The sequence below is a fragment of the Stenella coeruleoalba genome, assembly GCF_951394435.1.
Source record: "Stenella coeruleoalba genome assembly, chromosome: 10".
Taxonomy (NCBI): Eukaryota; Metazoa; Chordata; class Mammalia; order Artiodactyla; family Delphinidae; genus Stenella; species Stenella coeruleoalba.
In genome coordinates, this window is record NC_137156.1 from 90,156,948 (window position 1) to 90,171,850 (window position 14,903).

Below are 14,903 nucleotides of genomic sequence, written 5' to 3' on the forward strand. Positions count from 1 at the left end.
TATTTGAACAAGGGGCCCACATTTGCATTTGCAGTGGATGCACAAACTATAGAGACAGTCCTGGTGGCAGTTAATGAAAAGTTTACAGGTAGCTTTTTTTCTAATAAGGATTAGATAAGTTAGCTGTTAAAGATACAAATTCAAATTATATGATTGATATGAGTTAACCATATTTTAAAAGGCCAGAGTGAGGCCTGAGGCTAGTCTGAGCCCTCCTTTAAAAACAAAAACAAAAACAAAAAAACATACGTATATAAGCCTGACTCCTAAATTTCAAAAGCTATTGTTTCACCAGATTTGCAATACGTTACCTGACCTTTCACAAGAAAATGTGGTTATTTTTCATTCTTCCTCTCCTAAGCAATTTGTTTATTGTGCAAGGATTTACAGGAAAAAAAAAAGGTACTATTCAGATTTGAGTTTTTGCAATATGTACCAAGCCATAAATTTATCATACCATGAAGGATCATCATAAATCATAAAATTGTGGTTGTTAGGGAAATGAATAAGAAATGTAGACAAAAGAGAAGATTGTATTTGTCTAATTTTAAAAGGTCAACGTAATACAAAATAAAGTTTAAAAACTTTAAAAACTTTTTTAAAAATTGGCCAAAACGCAGGTAGTGTACTTTCCTAAAATAAGTGTCTTCTGTCCTCCCTCTGTCCCTCCCTCTCTCCCTCCCATCCATCCTCTCTCTCTCATATGCCTTTCAATATGTTGTACTGTTTTCTATTGCCTGAATGCCATGTAACTTTCAAAATTACATACAAGAAAAACCTACAAAACAAGAATGATTCCATAGCAAAGGAGATGACTGCTGAATAGAATCTAGTACCTGCATTTTACAGAGCAGATAATAGATATTTGTTGAGTGAATGTGTTGGTTAACTTGAAAGTAAAATCTGATGCAGATATTACCACCATATAGATAATTTACTAATGATTGATGACCGTCCAAAATTCATTTGTCTATTTAAAATCTGATCAATACATGTAATAATTATCCTAAAAATTCAGAAGATCTTTGAGGAATCCTTTATACTGTCTTTCTCTCTACATTTATGAAGATCAGTCTGATGCAGCTTCTTTTTAGAAAGAAATAGTCTCATTTCAATGAGTATACATTGGAAAAAACATTATACTATTATTTGACTAACTGTCAAAATAAAGTGGAACCTGCTAGCCCAAAGTGTATCTTGGCTAATTTATACATATGTGGATAAAAGGAAAGATGAGCTAAACAAATCCTTACTATTTTAGAGTATTTCAGAGGTTTATTTTTCCCCATCTTTTAGGTATACAAAGAGGATTTTTACCTGAGTGTGTTTTCACTTTAGATTAACAAGGAAAAGAACAACTGAATGATCAGATTTTGTATCAGGTATTCTGTTTACCACTGAAAAGCTACCATGGCTGTAAGTGAACTGTTTAAATAACAGAATAGACAGATGAATGCTGAAAGGTAATTAAAACTAAAAGCACTAGTATGCATTGTGCTAGGATAGCAAATGCCATCCAGCAGATACACTGGTATTGACTCCAAGTCTTTACTGAGACCAAATCTAGAACAGGGATGTAAATTCAGATGCCTTAAACGCAAGTCAGGGAATATACACAAGTGAATTGGATGGAGGAGAGGAAAGGTGAGAATGTGAGGAAGTGAAACAGGAGAAAAAAACTCCTTGAACTAAGGTGCAAGCCCCTTCCCATGGCATCCAAATTACTGTCTTTTTACCTCTAAAATATTGTATTAGCCAATCAAAGCAACTTTGAGGTCCTATGTAGATTCCATCAGCAAGCAGTCTGAGCTCTCATCCTCAGAACTCTACACTAAACAGTTGCAATATATAATTACAGAAACAAAACAATACGACAACAATAAACACTCTCAGTTACAGTTAGCTGGCTAAATAGTGAACATTAGTTATAAAGTTAATGTGACGTATTGACCTTGTGTTTTCAGACCAATTTTCCAATGGAAAAAAGAGGCACCACTGCACAGTGATTTATTCATCTGCTTTCATTCAAACGCAGGACAAGGAGGTGTTATGCAATCCAAGCTATAGGTGGAATCTTTTCATTAATTGAACAACATCCCTAGTGAAAAGATCACTGGTAACAATGAAAATAAGATCAAAATTGCCATGTTTGGCTATTTTCTTTTTTTGTTCATAAGAAGGAGATGAATTAAAGCAGAATTCACAAACTAGTGAGGTTTTCTCATTCTGTCTTCCTATCCTGTGAGCGAGATTATGTCGTTATACAGAACATAGAAGTAGATGTTCTCTACATTACATCAAATCTTTCACACCATAAAGCCATGAAGACTAGGATATTTACTTATCCTTCACTTTACTTCCTTATTCTCATTTCCAAGAGTAAAATAATATGGCAAATATAATTCAAACAGTTCTTGGTATAATTTTATGGAAATTACCCATATCTTCAGGGTGAAATTTAAGTGTCTCTTATCATACCCACTTTGTATTCCTATACATTCACAACTCCCATTGACTTAATTTTTTAATTTGAAACAAAACAAAACAAACAAACAAAAACTAACCTAGTCACCTATGTGCTTTCTAGAATGCATGTGTGTGTTTGTGTTTAGTCCTCAGTTACTTACCACATCAGTGTTGCTCTCATAGCCATCATTAGTAATTGGGAGAAGAAAAATTTAGGACTGACACCTTCCAGTGTTAGGCTAATAGCAGAAGGCTTTTAATATAAACCTAATATAAGGTAGAAGATAAATGCAATTTTAACACAATAATCTACTAAATTTATGCTAAGGATGATGGTGGAGAGAGAGGAAAGAAATTTAGCTTTTGAATAAGTCTGGAGAGGGCTGTTGGAAAAAGGTGAAATTCATATGGTAACCTGTCTGAACATATATATTCACTCAAAGGAAATAAAAATGATAAAAGAAGCTAGGGTGTATGTTAATTGCTATGGATAAAGTAAGTGGAAGGACAAGAGAAGGATTTTTTTAAGAAATCGATGAACCAGGAGAAGAAAAGAGGTTGACATTAAGAAACCTCTGTCGTTGTGCATGAGGGATGCCTTTCTGACATTCCCAAGACTTGGGCATTGAAACTCTGTATAGTTGTATAGTGCCTAAAAATACATTAGTTAGACCCTTGCCACTCGAAGCATGATTTGCAAACCATCAACATTAGCATCATCTGGGAATTCGTTAAAAATGAAGACTCTCAGGGCCCAACCCAAACGTATTAAATTGGAATCTGCATTTTAAGAAGTTCCCAGGCACATTAAAATTTGAGAAGCACTGGAGCTGGACTATAAAATGCAAAAACTTGGCCTAAGATACAGTACTCCTGACTCTCCTCATGATTTTAGCCTCTCAAGATACTGACTGTGGACAAAAGACAAACCCAAAAGCCTGGTTTACAGCAGCTTTACATAAACAGCACACAGAGGGAAACGAGTACAGAAGAAAAGAAAACCAGGAGCTCTTGAACTTTCACCTCTTTTCAGAATTCTTAAAAATTCAGACAGCTGTCCTTTTAAAAGGCATTTTCTCTCTGGCAGTTGAATCCCTGTAGTGCGACTTGTGAGAGGATCTCAAAGGCTCCCTCGTGCACAGTTAAGCTGGGCGGTCTGTGTCAGGCAGCGACGGGTCAATTTCCCTGCCATCCCAGCCCACCTGCTTGACGAGCTTGTTCCCACATCTCCTTCAGCAGAGAAGCCTCAGAACCACAGAAGACAGTCAGTGACTTGACACTGACCATAAAATCCTTACAGAAAGTCAATTTACTATTGCACTTCCACACGAAATTGCTATTTCTGAGGTAGGGCTAGGACAGCACTGGATATACCAAGAAGTTTCTTCCCAGAAGCAAAACGCTGTTCTGAAAGTAGTGTTGGGAGGAGGCTGTTCCTATTTCTTGTGGTCAGAATATTCAGATTGTGCCTCTATCTGCCCTGTTGAATACGTTTCCAAATCTCTCAGGCTTTTGTCTCTATCCTACGGCTAGAATTTACTTTACAAAGCAAAAAGTCCATTCAAACTCATTTTTCTCTCCCCTTTACGTGGATTAATTTTGTAATCAATTGAATGGCATGGCCATGCAATATCTATTTTAAATCTGTGTAGGCAGAAAGTCTAAATGGGCAGTGCTAATCTTTTAAAAGCAAAATGAAGTTTTCAGTTTGGAATTGATTAGATTGTTAGGGTATTAAGCCCTTTCTAGTAATTCCCTGCAGCTGGAGGCAGTTAGAAGGAGAGGATGGGGTTTCTGCTTTGTAAATAAATCTTTAAAGTGGACTTGCTATTTCTGTGGGGAATTACCATGGATTTGGTGGTTGGCAAGATTTGGCGTTTTTCTGCTTGGGAGAAGAGCAAGCTAGACCTCAAATCTATATCCTATTTTCCTCAGATTATCAACATGTTTTGAAAAATTAATTGATTCTTCAGCATAGTTAGAATGAAAACTTGGTAAATGTTATATAGGACAATAAAAGTAGATATTACAGTGCAAGGAGGCTGTGCAGATGATTATACAGAAAGAAAAATACGCCATTTAAAAAAATTTAGAATATTTTCATTTATAGAAAAATTGCAAAGATAGTACAGAGTTCCTCTTCCCTCCCAATTTCCCTTACTATTAATATCTTACATTACTATAGTACAATTAATAAGCCATTATGAGTGGCTAAATCTATAATTTATATTCATAGTTCTTTAGTTTTTATCTGGTGTCCTTTTTCTGTTTCCAGATACCACATTACATTTCTTTGTCATGTCTCCTTAAGCTCCTCTTGACTGTGACCATTTCTTAGGCTTTCCTTGTTTTTGATGATCTTAACATTTTTAAGTAGCACTGGTTAAGCATTTTGTGCAACACTGGTCATCTGAGGTATGTCTCCCGTTTTCCACATGATTAGACTGAGATACAGGTTTTTGAGAGGAAGACCACAAAAGTAAAATGCATTCCCATCACACCAGTCCAAGGGTGCACAGTATCCACATGACTTATCACTGCTGAGGTTGACTTTGATCGATTGGCTGAAGTAACGTTTGTCAGGTCCACTGTAAAGTTTCTCTTTCCTCCTTTGTGCACTGCACAGTTTGGAAGGAAATTACTAAACAGCCTGCATTTATGAAGCAGGGCATTATGCTCTGCCTTCCTGAGGTGAAAGGGGAGAGTATCTATATGATTTATTTGACATTCTTCTACACTGAAAACTTGTTTACTCTCCTTATTCATTGATTTATCTATTTATTAAATATAATTAAATCATCACTTATTTCATTTTGGACTCATTAATGTTTACGTTAGAATTTGACTTATAATCCAATACTTTCATTTCGTTACTCACATTGTACTGGCTTTGGCCATTTGGAGATCTTTTGGTTGGCTGCTGGAATACACCATTCCTAAAAGGAGAATGGAACAGAAATGAGAAATGAGAAGGCTGGAAAACAACAGTTGTTGTTCTTGTTGTTTTTAAAGCAAGCTTTTTTTTTTTAATATTTATTTATTTGGTTGTGCCGGGTCTTAGTTGTGGCAGGTGGGCTCCCTAGTTGTGGCATGCTTGCGGGATCTAGTTCCCCCACCAGGGATGGAACCTGGGCCCCCAGCACTGGGAGAGCAGAGTCTTAACCACTGTACCACCAGGGAATTCCCAGGACAACAATAGTTTTTAAGCCACAACGTGTAGTAAAAAGACCCTGAGATCTAGACAGAAGTTTAGTTTGGAGTTCCTGGTTGACTAGGCTTTGTCAACCACTAGCAATAGGATCATGCCTCAAGTTACTGGTCTGTACACCAGGAATAATATTAATGTTTGGGCTTCACTCAAAAATGAGATTAAAAATACTTTAACCTTCTGTTAAAATAGAATATGAGTCACTGTTGAAACATACTAAGTGGGAATTCATCATGCAAATGTGATATTTTATAACGATTTCCAAAAATTAGTAAGCATAACTGACACAGAAATGACTGTAAATCTCAGCATTGCTTTTCCACAGGATTGCTGATAGAAAAACAACAAAAAAGAATAAGAGTTAACTGAGCCAATAGATAGGGAGTCTTTCAGATATGTCAGAATCACGTTAGGCCTGGAGAGCGGCAGTTCAGATTAGCAAACTTCAGAATATCCCACTGTCAGGTCCGTAGAGCAAAGCTTTGCACTCAAAAGAGCTAGAGTTATTTGGTAGCAATTTGCAGTTTGTAAAGCCCTTTCATTATGTTTTGAAGATATGAATCTCAGCCTATTTACACTGATGTGCAAAAACATGTTATATATTTTTAAAGACTATTCATATTTTAATCCCACCAAGAATATGTAAAATTTAACCTCAGTTCTTTTCAAGGTTCCTCCAAACTTAAAATGTGTTGTGGGTACATATGGAATCTTAAGTAGTGCCAAGATGGAGTAAAGGTCAATGAGTCATCGGCACCAGTCAGTAATGAGACAATAATAGCATCAACGCTCATGGTTCTCTGAGTTGTCTATGCCTTTTGCCTCTGTTCATCTCTATGCACCATCTACCCTTTTTCTCAGGTCTTGATGCCTCTTCAGAAGCTCAGCCCTGGACCTACTATCCTCTCTACTTTCACCATTTCCCATCATCTTTGCTATGGTTCTATCTCTGAGGCAAGCACTTTCTTTATGTCCATTGCATTGTTTCTTTTACTGAGGCTAGAAAGAGCCAGGAAGCCCTTTCGGCTGTTTCAAGCTTGTTCCCTGATGTATCCAACCATTAAGCCAATAAGCACAATCTCAAGGAGTGGAAAAGTGCAATATACAGAGAGAGAAAAACAAAACATATCTAAAAATTGCTCAACATTGCTAATATTAGAGAAATACAAATCAAAACACCTCATACCAGTTGGAATGGCCATCATCAAAAAGTCTACAGATAATAAATGCTGGAGAGGGTGTGGAGAAAAAGGAAGCCTCCTACACTATTGGTGGGAATGTAAATTGGTGCAGTCACTATGGAAAACAGTATGGAGGTTCCTTAAAAAACTAAAAATAGAACTACCATATGATCCAGCAATTCCACTCCTCGGCATATATACGGACAAAACTCTAATTTGAAAAGACACATGCACCCCAATGTTCATAGCAGCATTATTTACAATAACCAAGACATGGAAGCAACCTAAATGTCCATCAACAGACGAATGGATAAAGAAGATGGGAAACACACACACACACACACACACACACACACACACACACACACATATACACACACATACTGGAATACTATACAGCCACAAAAAAGAATGAAATAATGCCATTTGCAGCAACATGGATGGGCCTAGAGATGATCATACTAAGTGAAGTAAGTCAGAAAGAGAAAGACAAATACCTTTTTATCACCCTGAATCATTTACTCTTGAAGTAAATTTATTCACAATTCCATAAATGCTTATAATGGCCTTCCATATTAAAAGTAGTATGTTAGGCACTGTGGAGCAGAAGTAGGATCACACAGCTATTTTGATGAAGCACCTTCATTTTATAGATGACAAATTTGCATTCAGAATCATTAAGGATTTTAAATATGATCATAGAGATTGGTAGTGACAGTCAGCATTCATAGTCCAGTTCAAAACTCATTAAATTCTATCTGGTTTCTTTCCATCTGAACAAAACATACCCCTGCACTTCAAGGAAATTTGATGGTGGTTTGAAGAGATAAACAATTGTCAGTAATATCTACAAGATATTGGTATATGTGAAATATCTTATATGAGTGACATGACATGATGGTGAAGTTGAAGGACATATCCCTCCAGCTAGAGGGATCAAGGGCATGGTCAAAGTTGAAGTGAAATTTCATTTACAACTGAGGAACATTTGGGATTTCAACAAGTGAATGTTTTAGCCAAAGACACTCACAGAAGAAAAGGCAGGCGTAAGAAGTTCCACAAAATCACCCCAATGAGTCAGAGAGTTTGGGTACCATCAGTGGAAGCAGAGAAGGAAATTAAATGCTTCAGTTCAGGGTGAATATCTAAAAGAACATTAAGTAGTTACAGTGGGATGTATGTGGCTGCACAGCATCAAGGACAAGGGGGTTGTAATGGTCTTTAGGGACTTCTAGCAGTTCTTGTTGGTCTCAGATGAACTTGGAGATCTGGAATAAGTACTTTGTCCTGCCTCTGGCTTGTTAGATCTACTTTTCTTTATCTTTTCAAAGCCTCTCTGGATATCTCTTTCTTCCTGACATAGTCTCCATCTTCTCAAGGCTTAGTTACATATTTTTGCATCTCTTAGTACAGTTGAAAGAAACACAAGGAAAGGATTTCTCATGAATTACCTATCCCTCTAGAGATGGAGGGGAGACTTCTGACAAACTACAACTTTCAGAGAAATTATATAGTCCCAAGTATAATCATTTTCCTCTTGGGAGGAAAAACCTGAATATGTTCATCAAGTAAAATAAAAAATTGAGATCCTTTGTCATCTGATTAATGCTGTTTTAAAAATGCAAATGATATGTGCTTAGTATTTGAACATGGGCTCCATTTGCCCCCCGTTTTCTCTTTTATTGTCATGCTTTTGCAAAACCAAAATTACTAGAAAGGAAGCTCCATGAAGGAAGGTGCATTATCTATTTATCTACCTTGTTAACCACTATATCCCTGTGGCCAAAAATATACCTTGCACACAAGGCCAAGTGATAATTAAGCTGGCTGTTTTTAGCTCAGTCTGTATTATATTTAATGCTTTTTTTTTTTTTTTTTTTGTGGTATGCGGGTCTCTCACTGTTGTGGCCTCTCCTGTTGCGGAGCACAGGCTCCAGACGCGGAGGCTCAGCGGCCATGGCTCACAGGCCCAGCCGCTCTGCGGCATGCGGGATCTTCCCGTACCGGGGCACAAACCCGTGTCCCTTGCATCGGCAGGTGGACTCTCAACCACTGCGCCACCAGGGAAGCCCTATTTAATGCTTTTTTGTGAAAGTCTGAATCTAATGGTCTAATCAATTGTTCAGACAAGAGATGCATAAATTAATTGAATTAGATAATCCCAGTGATCTCTCAAAGATTAAATAACAAAACTATAAATGTACTCCATTAGAGATTCCTTCATACAACAGCATATTACAGCGACTCTGGAATTCAGTTAAATGAAGAAGCAAAACGTGGTATTTGATGGCTGTACAAGTCCTTTATTGTTTCAAATACATGCCAACACCAAGCACATCATTTTGATTTTATGACAAGATGCAATACCCAGCCACCTGTGAAAATAAAATATATTTTTCAAATTAAATTTCTTTCTAGCAAGGTTTATTATGCATATTCCCTTTGTTGTCTTATACTAGCCACAGATGTTACATGTCAGGCATGATGAAGAGAATATCTTTAGATTTTTTTTAAAGGGAGTTTGACAAGGCAGACTGTATCACAAAGAAAGGATTTACGATGAATAATTATGAAATGTACTGACTATTCTGATTCATTTATATCAGGACTGAGGTTATAGACAACTAAGAGAGTAGTATAATTAAATGATCAATCAGAATTAGTCTAATTGCATATACAAAAATCAAAATAAGGTGCTTCTGTTGGTTGGGCTGAAGTTTTTCAGGTCAAATTGACATTTAACATAATTAATTTCAATTCCTTAAATCAGGACATGCTTAAGATAAACACTAGTTACAAAACTAATGGCTACAGAGGGGTTTGAAATAAAATAAAAGTAATGGTAACCATAGTCTCTCTCCCACCTTTTTCCTCTCCAGAAATAAAGTTTTCTGTTTCTGATTTTAGGTTGTTATGAGGGCTATCTCTATAAAAGGGTGGGCCAACAAGAGATTATTTTTTTTCTACTTGGGTGTCTGAAAATGTCTTTTCTTTCTTCCCTTTCTCCCTCCCTCCCTCCTTTATTTCCTTCTCAATCCTCCCAAATTTAAATTTATCTGTCCATAACTTTTAGCATTCACAATAGGTGATGAGACTTTGATGCTTTTCTCATTAGTAGTGAATTCGCTTTTCTTTTCTCAGGACATTTTTGGGACTTTCTTTTTATTTTTAATGTTATGAAATTTCAAGATAACATGTCCGGGTTCTTTCATTTTTTTTTTTTTTTGCTGCATGCTCTGGGTTCAATTCTGAAGGTTTAGGTCTTTCTTCATCTCTGCAAAATTATCTTCTATTATTTCCTATTCTTTATTTCTAATGTTCTCTCTGCAATATTGAACCTTCTGAGTTTGTCCCATTTTTTGTATTTTTTTCCTTTCTTCATATATCGTAAGAATTATTCAACTTTATTTAGAAGTTCTATTGTTAATTTTTGACAATTATGTTCTTACTCTCTAAGAGAACTTTCTTGATTTAAAAAATTTATAGCATGCCATTCATTTTTTATGGTTGTAATAGGTTTTAAAATCTTTATAGTTTATAACTTTAAATTTTTTCCTATAAATTAGGTCTGTTTCCTTTAAAAAAAGCTTATCTATTTATTTCTCTTGTTTCTACTCTTTCAAGTTGCTGCTTTTAGTGATCTTTGGTTGTCACTTCATACTTTAAAAGGACAGTGATACTGGCCACAGATTCCCTAAAATGCTCAGATAAGAAAAGAACCAGTGTCCTCATTAAAGACCTTACCTTTTCCTAAGGAGATAATCCAGTTCTTTTAGAGAAGAGTCATTGGCTTTTGGGATATTGTTTCCTTCATGGTAAACATCTTTGCCGTTTACCCTCTATGCTCCTTTGGGAGAGAAAATATTGTCGAGCTGTGACAATTTATAGGACCTTCCAATTAATTTCTGGTTTCTCTCCCATTGTGTTCCCAAACTTTCAGTACCTGATTACTCTGAAGTCAAAGGCTGGAAAGGGGTTTTGTTGGGCAGATTCTCCCACTTCTAAGGAAAATAATTTTTCTACCTATTCTACCCATTTTACAACACCTCGAAATTTGTTGAAATGTTTCCTTTTTTTGGTATGCTTTCTTTTCCTTTGCATTTCTAAAGTTATTTCCATTATTACTTTTTTTTCCAGTGGACTCTCAGTAGTGAAGTAAATATGTAAGTCTAGTTTACCATATTGTACTCAAACTGGGAGTATGCTTTTAAAAATAAATCCTGTATGACAACTGTTTACAGATCTAAGAATCTAATATCCGTCTCCTAATAACCCTCCATATTTACTCAAAAAGTTTGATTTTCTCTTATTTCCTAACCGAGTACTTTTAGACACTCATATTTGTAGGGTCAAGATTATCTTTATAAACAATGATGTATCTAGAATGGATCTATTTGGATTGACTGTATTTCTCAAGTTAGAATTGTTAAAATTTTATATGAAATCTGTGTAGCTTAAAATGGTAAGCTAGTTTGACACAGGCCAGTTCTCACACTAAAAATCAGTAGAAAAGAAACGCAAACTTACTCTCTCACAGTTTCCACTATCAGCACAGATTATATGGGCCCCTTGTTCAGGGTCTCCAATGTTGAAATCAAAGTGTCAGCCATGGCTGTGATCCCATCTGAGGCTGGGGGTCCTCTCTTAAGAATGTTCAGGTTTTGGTTCTGTGTGGCTACAGGACTGACGTTGCTGTTTTCTTACTGGCTATTGTCTGGGAGATACTACAGGTCCTTAACATATGTCCACAGTTTCTTCCCATGTGCCCCCCCTCATGGTCCCTCTCACAACATGGAAATTTGCTTTGTCTTCAAGGCCAGCAAAGAGCATCTCCCTTGCTTTAAATCTCTCTGACTTCCCTTGTCCTTGAGCTCTAAATCCAATTTTAAAGAGTTTGTATAATTAGGTCAAACAACCCTGACCTACTCATCTGATTTAGAATGAATAAGAATAAAACCTCTTTTGATTAATTTAAAATCAACTGATTAAGGACCTTAATTACATTTGTAAAATCCCTTTGTCATAGAAAATAATATAATCAGGGGAATAATACCCCATCGTAGTCACAGTTCCCTCTCTCATTCAAGGGAGAAGATTACACAGGGCATATACACCAGGGGTCAGGAATCTTGGGAGCTGTCTTAGAATTCTGCCCACGGCACCAGTAGACAAGTCCATATAATCAAAACGAAGAGAAAGAAAAATAAAATAAAACAGATTCCCTGGATAACTTCCAGATATTTGGATACACAGATTTTTAAATACCAGTGTTTTATATACTAAAAAATTGTGTAGTCATAAAAATGTTTAGTAGAGAACTGGAAATAGGATTGCCAGATCTAGCAAATAAAAATATAGAATTTCAAGTCAAATTTCAACTTCAGATAAACAGCAAATACTTTTTTAGTAAAAGTATGTCTCATAAAATATTTAGGACATACTCATACTAAAAATTATTTCTTGCTTATCTGAAATTTATATTTAACTGGGAACACTTTCTTTTATTTGGCAACACTAAATTTAAACTATAAAATAAATTAAAAATTTGAAATGTAAAATATAAAAAATATAATTAAGGACTCAGATTCAAAGAACAACATGTTAGATACAATTGACAACAGGATTAATGAACTGGTAAGTAGGTCAGAAGAGACATATACTGAAGCATTAAGAAGAAAATAAAAATAAGGAAAAATCCAGAAAAGAACATAAGAAACACAGGGCATGGGAATAAAAGTCTAAAATATTTATTATTGTGGTCCCAGATGAATAACAGAGAGAGAATGGGGAGGAATACTTAGGCACTGTTTTCTACATACCAGGGACCATGCTAAGTGCTTTACATGTATTAACCCATTTAATCCTTACAACAGTCCAGCAACATTATTGTGTGCATTTTACAAATGGAGATAAAGCAAATCCCACGAAGTCACCCAGGTAGTAAGTGGTAGAGCCAGACATTAATTCATTCTCTTAATCACTATGCTATACTGCTTATCTAAATCATGAGGAAACCAGTGTTAAAAATAAATTTTTGGCCACTGTTGTTTTGTTTTTACTCATAGGAACTGTAGCAAAAGAATCTTGATCCCTACTGCAAAAATATAAGCAAGTAATTTCAATAAAAAATTATAAGCATTGATGTATTTGGGTTACTAAGGGAACAAGGAGGAGGGAATTTGGTCAATAAGAAGGATTTGATAGTAAGTTCCTGTAGGAGATGACCATGAGCTGAGCCTCTAAACCAAAAGTTACGTTGGTAATTCTAAGACTTGATCATGCATTAGAATTGGCTGGAGGGCTTGTTAAACTGCTAAATGCTGGATCCCAACCTCAGAAATTCTGATTCTGAGGTCTAGGCTGGAGCCATAGAATTTGCATTTCTAATAAGCTCCCAGGTGGTGGTGATACTGTCAGACCTCATTACCAACCAGAGTTAGGTGGAAAAGAACAAAGTTCCAAACACAGGGCAAGAAGAAGGGTTGAGTGGAAGATTAAACACTATTAGTATAGTAAAGTCACACAAGAGAGAGGTGAAACAGAAGTCAGATTATAAAGCACCTTACAGTCACGCTTAGTGGTATGGATTTAGAACATAAAAATGCAATAAGCCAGCCTATAATTCTTTTGAAACCTCAAAATTTTATTCAAATGTAATAATAACAAAAACAACAAGGCTTGATAAGAAAAAAATAGGGGTTTTTGTGTGTGTATGAACATTTTGGAACAGAGGGTCAGAAGAAGCTAAAAAGCTTGCATTCCTAGAGTCTTGCGTGTACAAATATCTGTGCCTAACAATGGTTATGTCTTGCCTCTTTCCTCCCTTTTCCTTGAATACACACAAACTTACTCTGAGTGAAACTATATCTGCTGATCAGGTCCATCTGGCTCAAACAAAATGTTGAACATCCTTGCCAAAAGCTTGAAGAGAATAGTGTTGCCCTTCTAAGTCTGGTGTATGCATTCTATTGTTTAATTAATTAATTTAGGAAAACCATTTCATTTAACATGAGAGCTAATCTCAAACCAATACAATCTGGTTTCTAACATTTTATCCCCTATAGTTGAGACTGGAAAGCATTCCAGTACATTCCTTGGACTCTTCCAACATTTGCCTGCTAGAAATGGGAGGGTCTATTTAACATCTTATCTTGCAGTATTTATCACTCATAAACCAGAAACAACTTAAGCCCTATGAAGTATGGAAGTTTAAAGCAAACCTTTATTTAACATTTTCTGTGTCAACATTTTTCCAACTTGACCTGCCAAGTGGATTTCATAGCAGATGACCCTGGAACATGAATAAGTGTTTGCTCTTATGTCTCAGCCATTAGTGTTGAATTAAAGACTACAAGGTTTGGACCACATGGCAGGCTTTGGTGCCTTATGCTGCTAATGCTGGCCAAGAACAGGAGCATCTGAATATTTATATGTTTATTCCTGTGGAATACTAAGAAAGCTTTGGACAGTTGACAAATATATGCCTATACCACTAAACCTAAGGGAGCATCCAATTCACTTGCAGGCAGCTTTTCATGGATATGAAAACCATGTTGACGCTAATATAAACTGTTTAAAGATAACTATCCTGGAAACTCATTTTTCTGAAAAAAAAATCCTTTCAACTAATATTTATGGCAAAATATAAGATTTGTCTGTGGAGTGGTGAGCACAGTGGCAGAATGCATTTAGATTTCCTGCACAGTCCCCATAAGTATAAATTACACCAGCCTCTTTACATGTGTTATCCCATTTTGTTCTTCTAATGACCCACTAGAGTGATAGCTAATACTACCTCCATCTTTAACCTTCACTGCAATCTAGCCACTCATGTGTACTCATATGGCTGTTCATGTTTATCAAGGGGGCTGGTGTGGCTTGCCCATAGTCTTATTCTACCTTCAAATTTAAGCTCAGAAATGTCTATTATTTCTTATCTTTACAAACAGCAATTTATCCTTAAATCAGTTTATCTTCTGTCCTTCCTTTGGCTACCACAATAGACACTTGATTGTTCTCCCTGCTTCCAAATTTCACCCCCTCTCAAT

The 14,903-nt window shown here is 36.0% G+C and overlaps 1 protein-coding gene across 9 annotated transcripts in view; it reads right to left on the reverse strand.

Annotated features, from left to right (window-relative positions):
• The window catches only part of LOC307193527 (uncharacterized protein), a 730,787-nt gene that overhangs the window by 172,080 nt on the left and 543,804 nt on the right, over positions 1–14,903 (reverse strand). For all 9 annotated transcript variants that reach the window (XM_079935632.1, XM_079935641.1, XM_079935643.1 and 6 more), the window contains one exon: positions 5,345–5,402. The gene's annotated coding sequence lies outside the window, so the exon portion shown is untranslated. The remainder of the gene's footprint in view (positions 1–5,344; positions 5,403–14,903) is intronic.